The 24,571-nt window shown below is 38.4% G+C and overlaps 1 protein-coding gene and 1 pseudogene across 1 annotated transcript in view; one reads left to right on the top strand and one right to left on the bottom strand.

Annotated features, from left to right (window-relative positions):
- REC114 (REC114 meiotic recombination protein) overlaps window positions 1-24,571 on the top strand; it is a 165,001-nt gene that overhangs the window by 101,230 nt on the left and 39,200 nt on the right. The window lies entirely within an intron of this gene.
- On the bottom strand, window positions 1,223-2,840 carry LOC132419807 (eukaryotic translation initiation factor 5 pseudogene; annotated as a pseudogene).

Below are 24,571 nucleotides of genomic sequence, written 5' to 3'. Positions count from 1 at the left end.
CCTGGGTATCTCACAATATTCAATGTGAAAATAAAAAACACCCTAAGTCTTAAAACAAAATATAGGCTCTTAGAAGTATGCTTTGGGCTTCCCTGGTGGCGCAGTGGCTGAGAGTCCGCCTGCCGATGCAGGGGACGCAGGTTCGTGCCCCGGTCCGGGAGGATCCCACGTGCCGCGGAGCAGCTGGGCCCGTGAGCCATGGCCACTGGGCCTGCGCGTCCGGAGACTGTGCTCCGCAACGGGAGAGGCCGCAGTGGTGAGAGGCCCGCATACCGCAAAAACAAAAACAACAACAACAAAAAAAGAAGTATGCTTTTAGCTTTTTTAAAAAATAAGACATTTTGGGGGTGTGGGGGGGAATTTGAGACATAGTTAACACTTATTTTGGCAAGATAGCAATGAAAACCTGAAAAGCATAAGCTATGTGTCCAAATGCAAAAGTCATCAAAGAACTATAGTTTATCAGGGGAAAAATCCACACTGAACAAAAGATACAGTATGTTTAAATATTTTGAAATTGTAATTTGAATCAAGAGTAAATGCTGAAAAATTATGCTCAGTGTTTGCTAGAGATTAAGTGTACCTTTTCCTGCTTCCCCCAAATAAAATCGTAGAGCTTACTATTTAATCACTCCCCAGAGTTTCAGTTTTCTCTCAGTATAAAGCAAGAGCTACATACACATAATAAAATGCTTATATGTTAATGTAATAATTCCCCTGGCTCATCCAACGTGCAAGTGCACATGACTTCAGAGACTACAATTTGGGGCAAGTATAGAAGAAATGAAAAAAACACAATTCAAGTTTCAAAACCTGTTCTTAAAATTTTATTTATATGACACTCAGGTCATTTTAACTTCTCAGTAAGGTAAAGGTATTGCACTGTCATTTGATAATCAGTCCACCTTGGCATGGGAAGAATGTACATTACCACATGCCAATCTGAGGAACTAGAAATAAGACTTAAAAGTACTACTTTTCTTAATGACTGCATAAGGTATTTATAAGTAAGTTTATGTTCACATTCTGCTGAGACCTCTTTATAGTCTCAGCACCTGACAATATCTAACAGGCTCCAGTAATCCTATCAGGTTAAATAATGATGCAGCATTTTTTAAAGGAGCCAATTATTTCAGCCTACTTAAGTCATTCAGAGCCAAAAATCTGAAGAACGAGCAAAATGAAATCTTTACTTTTATAACTATATAAATGTGATCCAAATGTGTCCACCACTAAGTTTTCAAAAAGAAACATGCTGTAAATAAGCACACTGCATGTGCTCACTGATATGTGTATGGACTCCCTAGATGTCTTGTTGGGTTTAAATACAGACCACTCACAGCAATACATTTTTAGTAGAAAGTGTAGCGTGATGTTAAGCCATTTTAGCTTTTGCACATACATGTTGCACTTCTGGCTGATGATGCAGAAAGATTCTCAGCATTAAACTGTTAAGCTGGGCTGCACCCACCCCTTTAAATGGCATCAATATCAATGTCATCGTCCTTGTTGTCAGACTTTACAGCTTCAACTTTCAGTACACTGGCAGTCTTTGAATACATCACCTCAATATTCTCATCTTCATCTTCACCAGCACAAGATTCTTCCTCTGCTTCCTTCAACCATTTTATAAAAGGTTCCGCTTTGACACGAATCTCTTTGGCAAGTTCTTTTGAGACATACTTCTTAGAGGCCTTTTCTGACCAGCTAATGATGACTTCTTCCTCCAAAAGGTCTGCATAATACATCTCCTTCAAGATATGTGGCATCTTGGAGATGAGCTGAGCTTGGTGCACTGCTACCACACACTCCAAACAATGAAGAGGGTACCATTGAGCTTTTTTGTTGTTGTGACAAAATCGTAAGAAATGGTGCCTGTATTTCTTAATTTGTTCTCTAATCTTCTTATTAAAAAGAACTTCAGTCAAAATAAGAGGGCCCATGGCTTTTACATTCAGTCTTTCTGCTTCAGCTACAATTTGTCAGATGGGTCAATACTACCGTCTTCTTTCTTTTTCTTAAGAAAATCAAACAGGATATTGACACGCTCTTCAACAGTCCATTCCAAATCATCACTGAGGGTTAAAACTTTTGCGTGGTCACTGATTTCATCCATTCTTCCCCTTTGAGCTTCCTCTGTTGTATCCTCCCCCCAGTCATCATCTTCCTCTTCTTCCACAGCATGTGGAGGAGGACAGATTTCATTGGGTGGTGGTGGAGGTGGTGTCTTACTGCTGGACACGGAGCCATTTCCCTTGTCTTTGCCCTTTCTAGTTTTCTTTTCCTTTTCTTTCTTTCCTGAACCATCGTCACTATTCTCAGGTGGCATTTTGAGAATGAACATGCAGAGTTTATGATGTGTGTCAAGCATGCCTCGATAGCCCCAGGCTTTACAAGAATTACCTATTGTTTGCTTCTTTGGATTGACATGCACATCCATTTCGGAATTCTCACACTCAGGACAGAGAACAGATTTTTTAATGAATCCATCCAACATGCCTTGCAGCTTATTCGCCTCATGAGATCCACTGGCAATGTAACGGTCATTCTTAACATCAAACTGGGTCTGTGCTCCCAGTTCGCAACCTAAATATTCGGTGGGATACGTTGGACGCTGATTAAGCGCTTCGGCTATGTCAACCATGTTGACTATAACTGTCTTGATTCCATTTCCTTTGCCCTCAACTTTGGCAATCAGACGAGGCATCTCGTAGCAATAGAACTGGTCTGACACGCTGCGGTTGACGTTGACAGACATTTTGGCTCATTAGTGGCTTTATCAATAAGATGAAGAGATCTTTGATTGCAGCTTTTTGGTATCCCCTGTCTGGAGAAGAAGGGATGACATAAACGTCTGCAAGAGTTCTCGGTCTCTGACATGAAAAACTTTTCGCCACTGAGGCTGTAAGCTTCTTGCTTGTATGCTGTGTTTCCTCAATACGGTACCAATGGCTGTGCAACAGCTCGTTTTCATCAAATAAAGACATAAACCCAACGTTGCTCTCCCGGGGCTGGGATGAAGTGAGACACGCGCGAACCCGAGTCCGAGGAGCGCAGCGGAGGCAGCACAGCGAGCAGCGGCCGGGCCAGGCGCCACCAAGCAGCGGGGACAGGCTGTCCCCGCGACGTCTGGGGTCCACACCCTTCACTGCCCGGAGCCTGGTGACCTCTGGAATGTTCTCGCTGTCTGGAATATGGTTGTTTTCTTACTCCAGTTTCCCTAGAAAGGAAAACCTGAAAGCAAGCTTGTGTGCTGATGCTTTATTAGGAAGAAGAATAACCCCAGGGCAGTAAGAGTGAGGGCAGGAGAAAAGAAAGTAAAGAAGGAAGCTGTACTAGGTTGAATAGGGTCCCCCAAAACTCATGTCCATCCAGAACCTCCAAATGTGACATCATTTGGAAATGGGATCTTAATTAGGTAAGATGAGGTCACACTGGACCACTTAGGGTGGTCCTTACATCCAATGGCTGGTATTCTTATAAGAAGAGAGATACGGAGATACACAGACGCGCATGGGAGAAGGCATGTGAAGAGGGAGGCAGAAATCAGAGTGTTGTGTCTACAAGCCATGGAAAGTCAAGTATTGCCAGCAACCACCAGAAGCTTGAAGAGACAAAGAAGGACTCTTTCCTAGAAACAGCAGGGGGAACCTGGCCTTACGGATACTTTGATTTCAGACTTCTGACCTCCAGAACTGTGAGAGCATAAAGTTCTGTTGCTTTGGGCCACCCTGTTTGTGGTCCATAATTATGGCAGCCCTTTCACACCCATAGGACTGAACTGATGATGGATCAGGGCCAACCACAGTCACCTGGGAGAGGAGTGCTCAAAATCACTGCTGAGCAGGGCACGTCTTGGTCCAGCACTGTATGCTCAGAGCAGTGGTCCTCGGTCCTGGGTGCACCAGAGTCACCTGGAGAGTCTGCAGAAGATGCATGAGTTCTGGTCTCACCCCCAGGGATTCAAATTCAATATGTCTGGGGCAGGTCCTGGTCCTCAGACAGGTCCCTCCATGCTTACAAGATGGCTACTACAGCTCCAAGTGGTGAGAGGTGTCCTGTACAGTTCTTGGGGTCTCAGAACACTCTGGGCTGTGTCCAGAGGCAGGAAGCAAGAAGTCCCTTCTCGGCACAGTTTTTTACGAGCAAGGGATCCATTCCCAGAAGCCCCCACAGAGCCTCTGCTTTCTGTCCAGAACTGTATCACGGGGCCCCTTCTTGTCCACCACTGGCGGTGGACTTGAACAAAGCTCTCTTTACTCTTTGGGCCAGAGAGGGACCCACACCGCCCCTTAGAGCAGATGCTCCCACTTGGCTCTGCCAGCAAGGAGGGAGCAGAAGGGATGGGTACTGGATAGGCCACTGGCGGGTTGGCCCCCTGACCTCTGTGCTGCGATGTGGGAGAGCGTGCGACTGTCTAAACTCTTTTTAAAAAGATACCTTTATTGAGGTATAATTTACACAAAATAAAATTCACTAATTTTATGTGTTAGGTTTGATGGGCTTTGATAAATGTGTATAGTTGTATAACCACCACACAGTCATGGTATGGAACATTTCAATTAACCCAAAAAGTTTCCTTGTGCCCTTTTGCAGTCCATCTTCTCTGTTCACCCTTGGCACCTAGCAAAACCACTGATCTGCTTTTTGCCACCATAGTTTTGCCTTTTCTAGAATTTCACATAAATAAAATCATACAATATGTAGCCCTTTTGTGTCTAGCTTCTTCCACTTAGCATAATACTTTTGAGATTCATCCATATTGTTCATTTCTTTTCGTTACTGAATAATATTCTGTTGTGTGGATAAACCTCATTTGCTTATACATTCAATTTTTTGATAGACGTTGGGTTGTTTCCATTTTTTGGCTGTTATGAATGATGCTGGTATAAACATTTGTATACAGGCTTTTGTATGAACATATAGTTTCATTTTTCTCTGGTAAATTCCCAAGAGGGGAACTGTTGCTGGGTCATATAGTACATCTATGTTTAACTTTATAAGAAACTGCAAAACTGTTTTCCAAAGTTGTATTCCTACAAGCAGTGTGTGAAGGTCCAGCTGTTCCATGTCCTCACCAACACTTGGCATTGTCAGTCTTTTTAAGTTTAACTATTCTTGTGCGTATGTAGTGGTATCTCATGGTGGTTTTAATTTGAATTTTCTTAATGGCTAATGATATTGACCATCTTTTTGTGTGTTTATTTGCCATTTGTGTATCTTACTGAAGTGTCTGTTTATATCTTATAACCCTGTTTTATTGAGTTGTCTGTCTTTTTATATGTGAATTATGAGTTCTTTTTCTTTTTTTTGCATTAAAAAAGATTTCATTTTATATTGGAGCATAGTTGATTAACAGTGTTGTGTTAGTTTCAGGTGTACAGCAAACTGATTCAGTTATACATATACATGTATCTATTCTTTTTCAAATTCTTTTCCCATTTAGTTTATTACAGAATATTGAGCAGCATTCCCTGTGCTATACAGTAGGTCCCTGTTGGTTATCTATTCTAGATATAGCAGTGTGTACATGTCAATCCCAAATCCCAATCTGTCTCTTCCCTCTCCACCCTTCCCCCCTGGTAACCATAAGTTCATTCCCTAAGTCTGTGAGTCTGTTTCTGCTTCGTAAACAAGTTCACCTGTATCATTTTTGATAGATTCCACATATAAGCGCTATTACATGATATTTGTCTTTCTCTTACTTCACTTTAGTGTGATAATCTCCAGGTCCATCCATGTTGCTGCAAATGGCATTATTTCATTCTTTTTAATGGCTGAGTAATATTCCATTGTATATATGTATCACATCCTCTTCATCCATTCATCTGTCAGTGAACGTTTAGGTTGCTTCCATGTCTTGGCTATTGTAAACAATGCTGCAGTGAACATTGGGGTGCATGTATCCTTTCAAACCATGTTTTTCTCCAGATATATGTCCAGGAGTGGGATTGCTGGATCATATGGTAGCTCTATTTTTAGTTTCCCAGGGAACCACCATACTGTTCTCCATAGTGGCTGTACCAGTTTACATTCCCACCAACAGTGTAGGAGGGTTCCCTTTTCTCCACACCCTCTCCAGCATTTATTGTTTGTAGATTTTTTGGTGATGGCCATTCTGACTGGTGTGAGGTGATGCCTCACTGTTGTTTTGATTTGCATTTCTAAGAGTTCTTATTCTGATTACAGCTCTTTTATCAGAAATGGGTTCTGCAAATATTCCACTCAGTCTGTGGCTTACCTTTTCATTTTTTAGCACTGTCTTTTGAAGAGCCAAAGCCTAAAATTTTAATGAATTCCGTTTTTTCCTCTTTGTATGCTATTTAAGAAATTTTCATCTACTCTATGATTGTAATGATATTTTTCTGTGTTTTCTTCTGGAAATTGTATAATTTTAGCTCTTACATTTAGCCCTGTGGTTCATTATGAATTTTTAGTAGTATTTAATAACGTTAATGTTTATTATTATTTGGTATAGAATCCCTTCTTGTCTTCTACTAAGGCAATGTGGTATTGAAAAAATTACTGTTATGGACATAATCATGGGCCTTAGAGAATCTACTTCTGGAACCATTGAATTAATTTTTCATATATAGTGAGGGTTAAGGGTCTGGGTTAATTTTTTTGCACATACATAACAATTGTTCCAGCATCATTTATTGAAAAGACTAACTTTTTGTCATTGAATTACCTTGGCACCTTTGTTAAAAGTCAGTTTGCTGGGCTTCCCTGGTGGGGCAGTGGTTGAGAGTCCGCCTGCCGATGCAGGGGACAAGGGTTTGTGCCCTGGTCCGGGAGGATCCCACATGCCGCAGAGCGGCTGCGCCCGTGAGCCATGGCCGCTGGGGCTGCGCTTCCGGAGCCTGTGCTCTGCAACGGGAGAGGCCACAGCGGTGAGAGGCCCGCGTACTTCAAAAAAAAAAAAAATAATCAGTTTGCTGTGTATGTGTGTGTCTGTTTCTAGACTCACTTTTCTGTTCTGTTGACCTAAATGTCTATTCTTAATCCAGTAACTTACTGTCTTGATTACTTTAGCTTTGCTGTAATTTTTGAAATTGGTAGTGTAATTCCTCCATATTCTTTTTCTAAGTTGTTCTGTCATTTGCATTTTAGAGTCAGCTTTCCTGCAAAAAAAAGAAAAAAGAAAAAAAAACCTGCTGGGGTTTTGATTGGGATTCCTTTGAATCTATAAATCATCTTGGGGAGAATTGACATCTTATTAGAGTCTTCTGACACATGAACATGTTATAATTCTCCATTTATTTATATCTTTTATTTATTCCATGTATTTATAAACTTTCAGCAGTATTTTGTAGTTCTCACAATAGGTCTTATGCGTTTTTAGCTAAACTTATCCACCAATACTTTATAGTTAAGTTATTGTAAATAGAATTTTAGAAATCCCAATACCTAATAATTTATTGCTAAGGTATAGAAACACAATTGACTTCTTTTTCATGTTGACCTCGTGTCCTGTGATCTTGCTGAACTCATTTATTAGTTCTACAGCTGTTTTTAGATGTTTTGTAGTTTTTTCTACACAGGTGATCTTTTGTCTGTGAATAGACAGTTTCACATTCCTCCTTTCATTCAGTCTGTATACTCTGTCCAGCTTCCTGATCTTTTTTCCCCAGATTGCACCAGCTAATACATCCTTTAGTGAGAGTCGACATCCTTGCCTTGTTCCTGATCTTGGGGGAAAAGCATTCAGTCTTTTTACCAATAAGTATAGTGTTAGCTGTAGGGTTTTTGTCAATACCCTTTATGAGATTGAGGAAGTTACCTTCTATTCTAGTTTGCTGAGAGTTTTCAGTCATGAATAGGAGTTGAATTTTGTTGAATGCTGTTCCTGCATCTACCGAGATCGTTTTTCCTTTTTTTAGTACTGTTCATGTAATAAACTTTAAAAATATTTAGTTTTTATGAATCAATGTTTATTATACAAATATTTGGTTTTTTAAATTATGTGTATGTGTGTGATAAAAATACATAGTTAAAAAACATTTTGCCCCCTGAATCAAAGAACAGGTCTGTCAGTTTATGCAATGTATTCACAGTATTTTCTGGGTTCCACAAGAACCAACACATAGAAGAGGAAACATATTTAGATTATAGCACATTTCAATTGCAATTTTCTGTTGGTATTACATTTACACACCCTCTCCCTTCATACTAATCTGGGTTGTGATATATTTTTAGAATTTTTCCCATAAAAGGGAGGGACAGGATAGCCATGGAAAGTTTTAGCCACTTCTGTTTTAGTATGAGAATCTAATTATTGGCATGGATTAAAGTGTGCTGTATTTGTACTATCAAATTTTGTAGAAGCTGCACAACCAAAAAAAACAAAAGTACAGCGTCATTTCTTTTGGAGAAACTGATTGCTAGGGCCCAGTAACAGCTCCCTCTGTGATGTTTTTGTTGAAATCCAAACAAGCTTTGGGCTCTCTGCTTGGACCCGGGCAGCTATTTAAACTTGATTTCCCTTAAACTTCATAATTCTCTGCCACCTCCTGTGAGGTCCATGGGAACTCAGTGCTTCAGATTAAACTGTAGCTTGGTGTGCAGTAGTACCATAGGTTTCCATTTTGCTTGTTAAATTAGCACCTGCATGGAGGTGAGGACATTAGTGTCGAAAGGCTCCATGCAAAACCACCACTAGGTCATTCTGTTATTTCTTTCAAAGGGTTGGTATAGCCAAAGGCCCTGGAGACCTTGACTCCATCTTCAGTCTACCTTGGCCCAAGTTCAGCTGGCTTCCCCTTTCCAGTCTTGGCATTTTGAACAGATTCTCTCTTACCTATGGTAGGCTTTTAAAATTTGTTTTTAATTGTGGTAAAACACACATAACATAAAACTTAACATCTTCACCATTTTTAAGTGCACATTTCAGTGGTATTCAGTACATTTACATTGTTGTGCAGCCATCACCACTGTCCATCTCCAGAATTCATTTCATCTTGAAAAACTGAAACTCTATACTCATTAAACAACAACTCCTTATTCCCCCTCTCCCAGCTCAGCCCCTGGCAACAATCAGTCTACTTTCTGTATCTATGACTGTGACTACTCTACTTACCTTGTGTAAGTAGAATCATACAGTATTTGTCTTTTTGTGTCTGGCTTATTTCACTGAGCACAGTGTCTTCAAGATTCATCCGGTTACAGCCTGTGTCAGAGTTTCCTTCCTTTTTAAGGCTGAATAATATTCCATTGCATATATATATACCACATTTTATTTGTTCTTCTGTCAGTGGACACTAGGGTTGTTTCTACCTTTTGCCTATTGTGAATAATGCTGCTATGAACATGGGTATGTAAACATCCCTTTGAGACCCTGCTTTCAGTTCTTTTGGGTATATACCCAGAAGGGTTTTTGGAATATATGGTAATTCTATTTTTAATTTTTTGAGGAACTACTATGCTTTTTTTCCACAGTGGCTGTCCCATTTTACACTCCCATCAACAGTGCACAAAGATTCCAATATCTCCACATCCTCACTAATGGTTGTTATTTTCTTGTTTTTTTTAATTGAGGTGTAATTGACATATAACATTATTAGTTTCAGGTATACAATGGTTCAATATTTGTGTACATTGCAAAATGATCACCACAATAAACTAGTTAACATCCATCACCTTACATAGTTACAAATTTTTTTTTCTTGTGATGAGAACTTTTAAGATCTGTTCTCTTAGCATCTTTCAAATATGCAATATAGTGCAGATCTTCCCTAATATGGGATTATGTCTCGATAAACCCATCATAAATTGAAAATACTAAGTCAAAATTCATTTAATACACCTAACCTACTGAATATTATAGCTTAGCCTAGCCTACCTGAAATGTGCTCAGAACATTTACATTAGCCTACAGCTGGGCAAAATCATCTAACACAAAGTGTATTTTATAAAATGTTGAATATCTCATGTAATTTATTGAATAGTACACTGAAAATGAAAAACAGAATAGTTTTAAGTGTATTGGTTGTTAATCCTCATGATCCACTCGGTAGCTGGGGGAGCTGCAGCTCACTGCCACTGCCAGGCATCACGAGAGAGTACTGTACAGCATATTGATAGCCCAGGGGAAAAGATCAAAATTCAAAGTATACTTTTACTGAATTTTATCGCTTTTGTACCATCATAAAGTGGAAAAATTGTTAAGTTGAACCATCATAAGTTGGCAACTGTATGTATTATTAACTGTGGTCACCGTGGTGTACATTACATCCCTGTGACTTATTTATTTTATAACTGGAAATTTGTGTCTTTTGACCCCTTTCACCATTTCTCCCAGCCCCCACCCCTACCCTGTCAACTGCTAATCTGGTCTCTATATCTATAAGCTTGTTCTTTTGTTTTTGTTTTTAGATTCCACATGTAAGTAAGATCATACAGTATTTGTCTTTCTCTGTCTAACTTATTTCACGTAGCTTGATGCGCTCAAGGTCTGTCCACGTTTGCAAATGACAAGACTTTTTTTTTGTGGGCTGAATAATAGTCCATTGCGTATGTATACCACATCTTCTTTATCTGTTCATCCATTGATGGACACCTAGGTTGTTTCCATACCTTGGCTATTGTAAATAATGCTGCAGTGAACATGGGGTGCAAATGTCTTTTCAAGATAGTGTTTTAATTTTTCAAATAAGTACCCTGTAGAATTGCTGGAGCATATGGTAGTTCTATTTTGAAATTTTTGAGGAACCTCCATGGTGTTTTCCATAGTGGCTGCATCAATTTACATTTCCACCAACAGTGCACTTTTCTTCACATAGTCGCCAACACATGTTATTTCTTATCTTTTTGATAATAGACATTCTAACATGTGTGAGTTGATGTCTCATTGTGGTTTTGATTTGCATTTCTCTAATGATTAGTGATGTTGAGCATCTTGCCATGTACTGTTAGCCATCTGTATGTCCTCTTGGGAAAAATTTCTATTCAGATCTCTGCTCATTTCTTAATTGGATTGTTTGGGGGTTTTTGCTATTGAATTGCAGGAGTTCTTTATATATTTGGATATTAACCATTATCAGATACATGATTTGCAAATATTTTCTCGCATTCAGTAGGCTGCCTTTTCATTTTGTTGATGGTTTCCTTTGCTGTGAAGAAGTTTTTTAGTTTGTTGATATAGCCCCACTTGTTTATTTTTACTTTTGTTGCTTTTGCTTTTGGTGTCAGATTCAAAAAGTCATCACCAAGATCTGTGTCAAGGAGCTTACTATCTATGTTTTCTTCTTGGAGTTTTATGGTATCAGGTCTTATATTCAAGTCTTTAATCCATTGGAAGTTAATTTTTGTTTGTGGTGTAAGATAGTGGTCCAGTTTCATTCTTTTGCATATGTCTGTCCAGTTTTCCCAACACCATTTATTGAAGAGACTGTCCTTTCTGCATTGTATATTCTTGGCTCTTTTGTGGTAAATTAAATGACCATGTATGCCTGGCTTTATTTCTGAGCTTTCTGTTCTGTTCCATTGATCTATGTGTCTTTTTTTTATGCCAATACCATACTGTTTAATTACTATAGCTTTGTAATATAGTTTGAAATCAGGGTGCATGGTATCTCTAGCTTTGACCTTCTTTCTCAAGCTTGCTTTGGCTATTCACGGTATTTTGTGGTTCCATTTAAATTTGGGGATTGTTTGTTCTGCTTCAGTGAAAAATGCCATTGGAATTTTGGTAGGGATTGCATTGAATCTGTAGATTGCTTTGGGTACTGTGGACATCTTAACACTGTTAATTCTTCTAGTCCATGAGCATGGACTATCTTTCCATTTATTTGTGACTTTTTAAAAATTCATTAATGTCTTACAGTTTTCAATGTACATGTCTTTCACCTCTTTGGTTAAATTTATTCCTGGGTGTTTTATTCTTTTTGATGCAATTGTAAATGGGATTGTTTTGTAATTTCTCTTTCTGGTAGTTTGTTATTAGTATACAGAAATGCAACAGATTCTTGTATGCTGATTTTTGTATCCTCCAACTGTATTGAATTCATTTATTAGTCCTAACAGTTTTTTGGTGGAGTCTTGAGGGTTTTCTGTATAATATCATGTCATCTGCAACCAGAGATAATTTTACTTCTTCCTTTCCAATATGGATGCCTTTTTCTTTTTGTTGCCTAGTTGATCTGGCTAGGACTTCCAGTACAGTAAGTCCCCTACATGCAAACCTTCAAGTTGTGAACTTTCAAAGATGCAAACATGCGTTCCATCAGTGTCAGGTGTGAGTGAAATTGCAGCTTGCCCTCTGTCTCCTATTGCTGATGATCCTTCAGCTCTACCATTTCCCACCTCCTCTCCCTCCTCCAGTCAGTAACTCTTCTTGCCTGTTCACTCAATGCCACTGTACTACTGTACTTTTCAAGGTACTGCACTGTAAGATTAAAAATGTTTTATTTTTTCTTTGTTTTTTATGTATTATTTGTGTAAAAAGTATTATAAACCTATTACAGTACAGTACTAGCTGTACTGTATAGGTAGCTGATTGTGTATAGGCTAACTTTGTTGGACTTACAAACAAACTGGACTTATGAATGCACTCTTGGAACAGAACTCATTCGTATGTAGGGGACTGTGCTATTCAACTGTACTATGTTGAATAAAAGTGGCTATAGAGTAGGCGCCCTTGTGTTGTTCCTAATCTTAGAGGAAAAGTTTTCAGCTTTTCACCATTGAGTATGATGTTAGCTGTGGGCTTGTCATATATGCCCTTTATTATGTTGAAGTATATTCCCTCTATACCCACTTTGTTGAGAGTGTTTTTTGTTGTTGTTGTTGTTTGCGGTACGCGGGCCTCTCACTGTTGTGGCCTCTCCTGTTGCGGAGCACAGGCTCCGGACGCGCAGGCTCAGCGGCCATGGCTCACGGGCCCAGCCGCTCCACGGCACGTGGGATCTTCCCAGACCGGGGCACGAACCCGTGTCCCCTGCATCGGCAGGCGGACTCTAAACCACTGCGCCACCAGGGAAGCCCTGTTGAGAGTTTTTATCATAAATGGATATTGAATTTGTCAAATGCTTTCTCTGCATCTATTGAGATGATCTTTTGATTTTTATCCTTCATTTTGTTAATGTGATGTATCACATTGATTTGCAGATGTTGAACCATCCTTGCATTCCTGGAATAAGTCTCACTTGATCATGACGTATGATCCTTTTAATGTATTATTGAATTCAGCTTGCTAATATTTTGTTGAGGATTTTTGCATCTCTGTTCATCAGGGATATTGGCCTGTGATTTTCTTTTCTTGTGGCATCCTTGTCTGGTTTTGGTATCAAGATAATGCTGGCATCATAAAATGAGTTTGGAAACATTCCCTCTTCTATTTTTGGAACCTCTTCTTCTGTTTTTTGGAAGAGTTTGAGAAGGATTGGTATTAATTCTTTGAATGTTTGCTAGAATTCACCAGTGAAGCCATCTGAGCCTGCACTTTGTTTTTTGGGAGGTTTTTAATTACTGATTTGATCTCCTCACTAGTAGCTGATTTGTTCAGATTTTCAATTTTTTCACGACTCAGTTTTGGTAGGTTGTCTAGGAATTTAACTCTCTCTTCTAGGTTGTCCAGTTTGTTGGCATATAATTGTTCATTATATTATTCAAGTGTAGTTCTTATAGTCCTTTATATTTCTGTGGTGTCAGTTGTAAGTCTCTTCCTTCACTCATATTCTTCGAGTACTCTTGTTTTCTTGTTTGAGTGTTGAGTCTAGCTAAAGGTTTGTCGATTTTGTTTATCTTTTCAAAGAACCAGCTCTTGGTTTCATTGATTTATTTCTATTGTCTTCTTAGTCTCTGTTTTCTCGTTGTTGTTCTTTTTTATAGTAGCCATCATAATGGGTGTGAGGTCATATCTCATTGCATTTCCATAATGGTTAGTGATGTTGAACATCTTTTCATGTGCTAGTTGGCAATTGTTTATCTTCTTGGGAGAAATACCTATTCAGGTCTTCGTGTGTTTTCTGATTGGGTTTTTGGGGTTTTGTTGTTGTTGAACGAACTGTAGGATTGAGTGTGTGTGTGTGTTCTCTTAAAACTATAACACATCTCCAAACATACAACACAAACACACACACACATTCCAGCTAGTGAATGCGTTTTGTTTTTGCTAGGTTTTACATGATTTTCATCTTCTTTTAGCTTGTGCTGAGTGTAGGATGAGCATTGTGAGCCTTTCTTAGCCTGGGGACATGGAGGCATGGCTTTTCTGGGCCACAGGGTTCTGTACCTTGCTGTGCCCTCATGCAGTCACCCTTAAGTATAAGATTGCTCTTGCCACCTGCTTCTTTACTGCCTGCCCAGTCCCGCTTGGTTTCTCCCCTCCAGGTGCTGGAGCTCCTGATCATAGTGAACTTATCCTTCAGTGAGCTGCCATCCATTTCCTTTCACTCAAACCCCTTTTTAAAAATGTGGAATTCATAACTCCTTTTGGAATATTTCTCTAAATTTAAAAACATATTCTGTTTACAATTATAAATCTGTAAAGATCTACCTTTTATCAGTATCTCCCTTCTTGACTCACAAGTAGTTGCAGAATCCAGAGTCTTAAGCCAAGATTCTTCAAGATTAGCCAAATGGGGGAAATTATTTCCTGAGACTTCAGCCTCTATTTCCAGGTACTCCTTTTTATCTCAGCTGGTTCTGATCCAGCACAAGTGTCTTCACCTAAATAAAATTATGTCTGAAACACAGAAGTTAAATGGCCTTGAGACAATTTTAATTCTATTTTCTTGAGAAATATGGGTCATCCTGGAAATGGGGTTTATAGTTTTGGGTTTGTTTTACTTTTCACACTCAGCCCAAATATTCTTCCAAAAGAAATAGTATGTTTACCAGTGAAAATGTTATATTCCTATTTAAATGAGCTCTGGAATCTTCCAACACTAATTTTAACCCAGTTAGTTTAAAAATATTTGTCCAAATCATAGTCTCAATTTCAGAATTTTCTGAGAGGAAAGATTTAGCACAAACTTTTAAAATCGAGTTATTCTATTCACACAGTTAAATTCTTTAGATTAGAACCAGTCTTTGGTCACTTTTGCAGGAAGGATCAAGGAAGACAAAGCTCTTCATAACTTTATTATTACCCCCTTCCCACATTTAAAACCACTGGCATCAATTAATATCACTTTTTTGTGTTTTGTTATCCTCCTACAGAGAGAGTTGGGTTAGCAAGAGTTAAAGCGTTTTACTGCTCTATTTTTATACTTTCCCACATCTGAATAAACTTCAGCTCTTACACATTCCTGGCCTGAAAAGTTGCTGTCTACCCATCTGAGAGGCATGTGAGGGGGTCCTCTATCGTATCTCCTCTATCTCCCCTGGCTTTTCAGCCCTTTGGGAATCTGTGATCATCCTCCCTATCTTAGTGAGAGGTCAGTGAGTTATGCCTTAGACTATCTTGTCTTTCCCCTTTTGAATTATCCCTTGGGCTCAACTTTTCAGAGGTAAAGAGAACAGTTTGTGAACTACACTGTACGACTACTCCAAGGGAAAAACTCACATAACTGCTCTCGTCTCTCTCGTCTCCATCCATAACTCCCTCAGGCAGCGTTCCCTCACTTGTGTTCCCAACACTCCTTCCAGACTCTTTAACGAGGCCCTCACTTGTGTTCCCAGCACTCCTTCCAGACTCTTTAACGAGGCTGGTGGTGTGTCTGTGCCAGTCTCACTTCTGATGCCAACTGATGTATTTCAGGTGGGTGGAAGGAGAAAGCACATTCATACACAGTGGAGTTAGATTAATTTCCTTGCTTAATTGGCAAAGGCAATAGAATCTTATTAGAAGTGAGGTGACCACTCCTGGCAGCAATAGATGCAGTGAATCTCAGCAGAGCTTTCCCTGACTGTGTTGTCTGATGACGCCGTTTTTGCCAGGCTCTGGAAAAACTCACTTTTTCCTAAGCCATAGCCCATTTATACTTGGGATTTATGTTACCATTCCAGAAAAATTTATCCGTTAGCTTCTGACTAAGGGAATGTTTACAAGCATTGGATTCACATCTAAATCTTTTTCTAAAGTTGAAAGCTGTCAGTCCTCAGGTGTTTCTGTAAGTTTTTCAGCGTTCTGGAAATCCACAGTGTCCTTCACATTTTTTATTGAGTTACTGGGCTTTTGTTGTTGGTATTATTGGCATTATCTCTCTAGAGTAAGAATATTACATCTTTAAACGTATGTTGAAATAGAAAATGAGTTTTATTGGAGTATAACTTACACACATTAGATGTACTCAATTGAGTTTACTTGTGAGTTTTGATAAATGTATACAAATGTATAAACTACCATCACAATCATGATATGAAACATTTCTCTTATCGCCAAAAGTTTCTTCATGCCCACTCACCCCCATCCCCAGGCAACTGCTTTGTCTTTTTACTCTGCTTTCTATCACTGCAGATTAGTTTTGCCTTTGCTAACAATTGATATAAATGGAATTATGTAGTACATACTCTTTTGTGTCTGGCTTCTTTTACACAGCAAAATGGTTCTGAGACTTGTCCGTGTTGTTGTGTGTATCATGTTCTCTTTTATTGCTGATTAGAATGTCATTTTACGGGTGGTATCACATTTGTTTATCCATTCACCTGTTGATGGGTATTTGGGTTATTTCTAGTTTGGGGCAATTATGAATAAAGCTGCAATGAACATTTATATACAAGTCTTTGTGTGGACATATGTTTTAATTTCCCTTGGGAAAAACCTGGGAATGGAATTGCTGGGTTGCATGGTAAGTGAATATTTGACTTTATAAGAAACTGCTGTACTCTTTTTCAAAGTGGTTGTATGATTTTGCTTTCCTACCAGCTCTGATAGTCCATGTTCTTTTGCATTCTTGTATTGTCAGTTTTTTATAACTTTAGATATTCTAGTGTCTGGGTAATGGTATGTCATTGTAGTTTAATTTTCATTTCCTAGATAACTAATGAAGCACATCTTTCATATGCTTATTGGCCAGGTTGAGAAACAACATTTTATTGAGGTATAGTTGACATTGTAACATTATATCAGTTTCAGGTGTACAACATAATGATTTGATATTTGTATATATTGTGAAATAATCACCACAATAAGTCTAGTTAACATCACTCACTATACATAGTTATAAAATATTTTTTCTTGTGATGAGAACTTGTAAGATCTACTCTCTTAGCGACTTTCACATATGCAATACAGTATTATTAACTACAGTCATCATGCTGTATATTACATCGCCATGACTTACTTATTTTATAACCGGAAATTTGTACCTAAGAAACAGAACATTTTGAGTACACCAGAAACCTCTCTCATATTCCCTTCCAGTCACTACTATGGACCACCACTCTCCCAAAGGCTAACCACCATTAATGACTTCTAACAGTTCAGATTAGTTTTGCCTGTTTCTGGACTTTGTGTAAAATGAATAATACAGGACTCTCCTCTGTCTGGCTTTTTTCACTTATTATTATATGTATGAGACTTGTCCTTGTTGTGTGCAGTTATAGATTGTCTATTCTTATTTTGGAATATATCACAATTTGCTTATCCATTGTATTGTTGATGGGTGTTTGGGTAATTTCCAATCTTTAGCTATTAGATACAGTATTGCTGTGGACATCCTGGTATATACATCTTTTGGTGAACACTTGTGTGTATTTTTCCAGGAGTGGAATGGGTGAGTTTGAAGCAAATGGATGAGTTGTAGAACAACACTTCTCAAACTTTAATGTGCATATGAATTACCTGGACTCTTAGGAAAATGCTGAATGTGAATCAGTAGGTTTTGGGTGTGGTCTGAGATTTTGCATTTCTAACAAACTCCTAGGTGATGTGTTGCTGCTAATCCTTGGACATACTCTGAGGGACAGGTCAGAGAGTTTGCCTACATGAAGCTTTGGTAGATACTGCCAAAGAGTTTTCCAAAGCGATTATGCCCAGTTTACACTCCCACTAATAATATATGGGAGCACTCCACATTCTTTACAAAACTTGGTATTTTCTTTTTATTTTGGCAGTTTGGGTAGGTGTGTGGGGATATCTCATTTTGGATTTAATTTATATTTTTCTTATTACTAATGAAATTGTATACTTTTTCTTATGTTTATTGGCCATCTGGATATCCTCTTTTGTGAATTGTCTGTTGAAATCCTCCCATTTTTCTATTAGGTTACCATCGATATAGTTTTTACTTCTGTTATTACATTTTTTTATTCTGTTATGTTTTTTATTCTGCTATCACATTTTTTTTTTTTTTTTTTTTTTTTTTGCGGTACACGGGCCTCTCACTGTTGTGGTCTCTCCCGCTGCAGAGCACAGGCTCCGGACGCGCAGGCTCAGCGGCCATGGCTCACGGGCCCAGCCGCTCCGCGGCATGTGGGATCTTCCCGGACCGGGGCACGAACCCGTGTCCCCTGCATCGGCAGGCGGACTCTCAACCACTGCGCCACCAGGGAAGCCCTCAGCTATCACATTTTTATTCTTCTTATTTATTTCTTATTTCTTCCAACTCCCACTTATTTCTGTCTTACTCTTAGCCAAACCTCAGTCTGTTACCTGATACTGGATCTTTCATCTCTTGTTTCAAAAAACCTGTTTTTAAAATTTTTATTAAATTTCACACAGGTAGTTTTAATTAAAAATTTACTTCTGTTTCTAGGTTTTTTTCAAAATGATATGCCCTTTTTAATCTTGAGTGTTATATTTCCCTCTTTCATTTTTTTCGCAGAATGATTTCATAGACGTGATGGTGTCTTTTCTTCTCCTCCTCCTCCTCTCCCCCCTCCCCATCTTCTTTCTCCTTTTAAGCCCTCCTTCTCCTCTTCTTCCTTTGCTCCCTCCTTCTCCTCCTCTTTCTCCTCCTTTTTTCCATTTTATTCATCCTTATGCTTGGAGAAGTCTCATCAAGAGACCTGTGGGTAGAGTCATCTATAATAACCTCATTGTCCTTGGATACTCGTAGATTTTCCTTTCAAATATTGTGTAACAGACCTGGCTAATAGAAATCTACATTTCTGTTCATCCACCCAAAAGCCTGAGAGGAGTGGGTTAGGAGCCCATCCTAGCAGGGGAGTCATGTCTCTAATTTCTCCTATGAGGAATGGGTATTTTGCTAGCTACAGGCCAGTTGTATGCTATAGTTACTCATCCACCTTCCTGCTATATCTGCCCACTGTTTACGGGAGAAATTCTTAGATTTCCTAGATCATCATTTGGTATACTGCAGTATATGTCCGGGGCAGTTGTTTCCAGTGCTCTTGGTTGGTAGTGGTAAAACAGATTCCAGATGGAGGGTTTCTTATTTTTTTCCTATGGCCCACCTATTCCCTAGCTCTTGTCCTCCTTATTAATGGTGTTTTTGCCAGTATCTCCTCTGCTTTCTCTCTGAGTCACAGCACTTCTTTCTCAGGAAGATAAGTCACTAGTTGACTCTTGACATCTTTCTTCCATCCAGATCTATCTAACATGTCTTGCAGAAATTCTTCAACAGTTTTGTCATGTGAATGGCATCCATTCCTAGCTTCTATATTGATGTAGTTCTCTCCTATTTTAGACTTGCCTTGGCATTTTAATTGTGATGGGATGAAGGTGTGAGTTACATGCCTATATTCAAGAGGTTCTCATCCCCGAAAGTATAAAACCTTTTAGATTATTTTCCTAATGTTTTTTCCACTAAAACACTTTTAGTATTCTACCAGAATGTACCTTTTCTCCCCACTGGGTAAACAAACAGTTAATGTTTTGAAATTTTCTGTGAGATTTGGTTGTTCATGGTATCTCAGATGAGGTTATGTCTTAGTAGTTGGATGATCTGCTGTCAGTGGGCTAGAATATCCAAATACAAATCAAGAACATTTATGTAGATGAAAGTAATTCACTTATTATAGTGGATCAGACAAATGGGGCACTCTAATTGGGTGATCTTTGACCTAAGCCTGAGCTACTTTGTTATACTAAGTGTTTTGTGGAAAGTGAGTATATATCTCTAGCTTCACTGATACGGTAATGGCTCTGATAGGGAATTTAAGGCCTTATCTAGCCTGCTTTGCTTTTAAAACTATAATTATATTTTTGTTCTGTTGCACATCGTAGTGGCCTTTCTATGTATTCCTTATCCTTTCTTCAGGGACTAATTATTGACAATAATTTTAAAAAGAGCTTCTATTTTATATTTAGTATGAAAATCTTAAGCATATGAAGCCACTAATATTGACCATTTCATTTCTTCTGTTTCTCATCTTTTCTCTTTTCTCTAAAGTGAGTCATAATTTGGGAATAAAGCTTTTGAAAGAATATTAGCTACTCACAAAGAGAGTTATTTTGGCACTTAAAACCCAAGTGCCTTTTTCCCCCCCCCTCCTTTTTTCATTTCCTAACATCCCAGAGTCAAACATATTTCCCAGGTTTTGTAGATTGTGTCTTTATTTTTAATGCTCCCATTTAGTTTACAAGATTTGTAGTTTGGAAGAAAAAGTGCCTCTTGGGGGCTAAATTCTGGTTGATTCTTTTTGTGTGATGTTGAAAGTTTGCACCAATATGTAGCTCACCAGTTACCTGTGATATGTTTTACCATCAATGTCATAACTTCAAACAAAACATTGTAAATACCACGGTCTTAAAATTTCTTTTATAGTACTAAAAGAAAGTCTTCAAACGAAAGTTTTCTTCTCATGATTTTTGAATGCAACAAAATAATTCTTGGTTTAATTTATGTCCCTATTACCCTCTTGTCAAATTACATGACATGAGTTTAGTCATAGTTCTCAGCCAGGCTTCTAGATTCCCTTCTCTTGTTAAGAGGTCATAGAATTCAGTCTTTCCGAAAACACATCTTTGGTAAAAGATTTTTTCCCACAGTGTTCAAGTCTACACTAGTTTCAGTTGAATCAGCTTTACTTAGATTCCTTTAAAATAGCAAATCTTTCATTATTATTGGAGACCAGTTGTCATTTTTTATTTTATTTTATTTTTTTTTTTTTGCGGTACGCGGGCCTCCCGCTGCTGCGGCCTCTCCCACTGCGGAGCACAGGCTCCGGACGCGCAGGCCCAGCGGCCATAGCCCACGGGTCCAGCTGCTCTGCGGCACGTGGGATCCTCCTGGACCGGGGCACGAACCCGCATCCCCTGCATCGGCAGGCGGCCTCTCAACCACTGCGCCACCAGGGAAGCCCCAGTTGTCATTTTTTAGATCACTAATATTAACAAAGAGGAAATGAGCAGATTTTACTTTGACTGTTACTACTTAAACTCTTCTTTTTAAACCTTTAAAGTAATTTAATACTTGTAAATGTTTAATACTTTGGTGGAGCTTATTGAGGAGACAAAATTCATATCCTTGAAACAAAATGCAGTTCCAAATGATGAGGTTTAGATTATAAGCACCAGCACCATAATCTTAAAAAAAAAAAATCTTTTTATTTGGAAATAATTTCAAACTTACAAAAAAGTTGCAAAAATACTACAAGGAATTCCCATATACCCTTCACCCAGCTTCCCCAAATGTTAACATAGGACAATGATCAAAAGCAGGAAGTTGACCTTGACACAATACTGTTAATCGACAGACCTCATTCTTATTTCACCAGTTGTCCCACTGTCCTTTTGTTAGCCCATGATCTAACCCAGGATTCCCAAATTACACTTAGTTGTCATGTCTCCTTGAGCTCCTCCAGTCTGGGACAGTTCTTCAGTCTTCGTCATTTATGGCTTCTACCGGCCAGTTATTTTGTAGAATGTCTCTGAAAGACAGAGATTTGACCTTTCTCAGTTCATCATCCTAGGGAGTACATGATGTTGATATGTCTCATTACTGGTGATGATAACCTTGACTACTTGGTTAAGGTAGTATCTACCAGCTTTCTCCATTGTAATGTAATTGTAACATTATTGGTTTTCCCTTTGTAATTAATAAGTATCTTGTGGGGAGATATTCCGAGGTATGCAAGTTCCCTGTTTCTCATACTTTGGCCTACTCATTTTAGCATCTGTTGATGATTCTTGCCTGCAACAGTTATTGCTCTGATGTTTGTCAAATGGTAATTTTCTATTTCTATGATTCTTTCTACATTTATTAATTGGAATTCTGTTATTTAAAAAGGGTTTTCCCTTATTTATTTATTCATTTATTTGATTATATCAGTATGGACTCATGGATATTCACTTTATGCTATAGATTGCCATTCATTACTATTTATTTTGCCACTAACACCATTTTATGAGTTAGAATATCAGGGTTTTAAAATTTCCTCGTGTACCATGAAATTCAACTTCAGGCAAAATATCTAACTATTCTTACCCTCAGTGCAGTCAGTTGTAAAACGGAAATAATACCTGCTCTTTTGTACATAAAATAGATTTCCAAACTATAAAATGTGATACAAGTGGTAACAGTGTCAATTATTTTTTGTCAAATGCTGATGAGTATTTATTTATTTATTTTAAATAAATTTATTTATTTATTTTTGGCTGCATTGGGTCTTCATTGCTGCATGCGGGCTTTCTTTAGTTGCGGTGAGCGGGGGCTACTCTTCGTTGTGCTGCGCGGGGCTTCTCATTGCAGTGGCTTCTCTTGCTGCGGAGCACAGGTTCTAGGTGCACGGGCTTCAGTAATTGTGGCACGTGGTCTCAGTAGTTGTGGCTCGAGGGCTCTGGAGCGCTGGCTCAGTAGTTGTGGCGCACGGGCTTAGTTGCTCCACAGCATGTGGGATCTTCCTGGACCAGGGTTCGAACCCGTGTACCCTGCATTGGCAGGCGGATTCTTAACCACTGCACCACCAGGGAAGCCCCTGATGGGTGTTTAGAGATCCAAGTTTGTTTTCAGGGACAGACTTGAGAGTTAATTCTTTTAGAATGTTGACTTATTTCTATAGGGAGGCCCAAGAATGGAAATGGCCAGAAGAAAGCCAAAAATAAATCATAGAAATACAGAGCAGCAGGTATTCTCACATTCTGCTGTACATTAAATACCTTCTGAATTCCCTAGAATATTATGCAATAGTAAATATATTTCTTTGACTATTAGTTTTGAAAACTCCCTTGTTTCATATAACAAAATATATTACCAAATTAAACATGGCTTATAAAAACAACATTAATTTTTTCCTGTACCTCAAACTGTTGTTTGGTTTGGAAATGTTATCTCTGGTGTACGTTATTAATGGATGTGTGAAGCACACAGAGCCATAAGGTGTTGTGAATGTTATTACTCGGCTTTTTTTATTTTCCAATTTGCCTTGTGAGTCTTTTTAGGTACTAATGACAATACTGTGTGCAGAAGTCCTTGATGTGACTTTCTTTTATTTAGTTTCTGAGTCAGTATATATGTCCAATGCTCAGGATCATTTATTCCGCCATCCTGTTTGCTCTAGGATTGGAGGATCTATTGAGGAGGATCTAATGAGTGCTAAATTTGTGATTTAAGATTTTATTTTTGTCTTTGGGGATGAAGGTTTTATTTCTTCCTGTCACAACAATCAGGCAAAAAATAGTAGACTAAGCTGCTAAATAAGTAGGTCAGCTTGCCTGAGCATGGTGAGGTGGCAAATTCAAATGAGATTTCCTGACTTCAGCAGTTATTAGTGCTGGGAACAGGGAGTAGAAATAGCAATATTTGAACTGCAGATAGTCAAGGAAGAATAAATGTTTCCACTTTGTTCAAGATTTGTAACTGAGGAAACAGAAGATTTCACACCATGGAGTGTTTTTTCTATTTCATGTTAATAAATATTGCCAAATGAAGGCATGAAACCAGAATGAAATGAAGAGATTACAGTAAATGATTCTATTAATGGGTGTAGGCTATTTCAGTTGGCATCGTCTGTGTTCTGGTGCAATAAAAGACTAGACTTGCCACATTGTTGTATGTATATGTTTATAAGAGCTAAAAAGAGTACTGAAGGTATCAAAGATTGCTGTTTTGTGCCAGTTATTTGGGGGATGGATGTTTTGTAAAATCCACAGAGACCTCAAAATCAACAATAAATGCTATGAACTTCGAACTGTGGTTTAGCTTAGCTTTAGGTTTTAGTTTGGAATTTCATCTTTTTTTATTGGTCTTTGGCTATTGACTTGTTTGCACAGTGGCACTCAGCTGAACTCTCCCTATTGTCACTGCTGTTCTAATCTGGTCTACCAAGTACCTAAAACTCTGCTGTTGACAGTGAGGACGTCGGGCTCTCTCATGGAATACCTGCAAGGTGTTAGTACTTCTAAGTCAATTTACTCTGATTCCTTTTATTTAGTGGAACTGAAACCCCTTATGAGGGGGAAGTACTGTGGAAAAATATTTTTAATTGCTGCAAGGCCAAGTGGAGAATTTTTAAATAGAAAAATTAAATGTTCACCAGAATTCAGTTTGACCATTACTATGGAATGCAGCCCTTTATGCTAAATCATTCAGCTTGATGAAGAATCACAGGCTAATTTTTAATAAATTATATTTAAAAACAAAATATCTTCAACACTCATGTTCCCTTCATCTTAATTACCATCACCTCAATTTAGGCCCTCATTATTTCTCTTTTTTTAATTAAAATTTTATTTTGAAATAATTATAGATTTTAGGCCCTCTTTATCTCCTTGCCAGGGTTA

The sequence above is a fragment of the Delphinus delphis genome, chromosome 2 (genome assembly GCF_949987515.2).
Source record: "Delphinus delphis chromosome 2, mDelDel1.2, whole genome shotgun sequence".
Taxonomy (NCBI): domain Eukaryota; kingdom Metazoa; phylum Chordata; class Mammalia; order Artiodactyla; family Delphinidae; genus Delphinus; species Delphinus delphis.
This window is presented reverse-complemented; position numbering and strand designations above follow the sequence as displayed.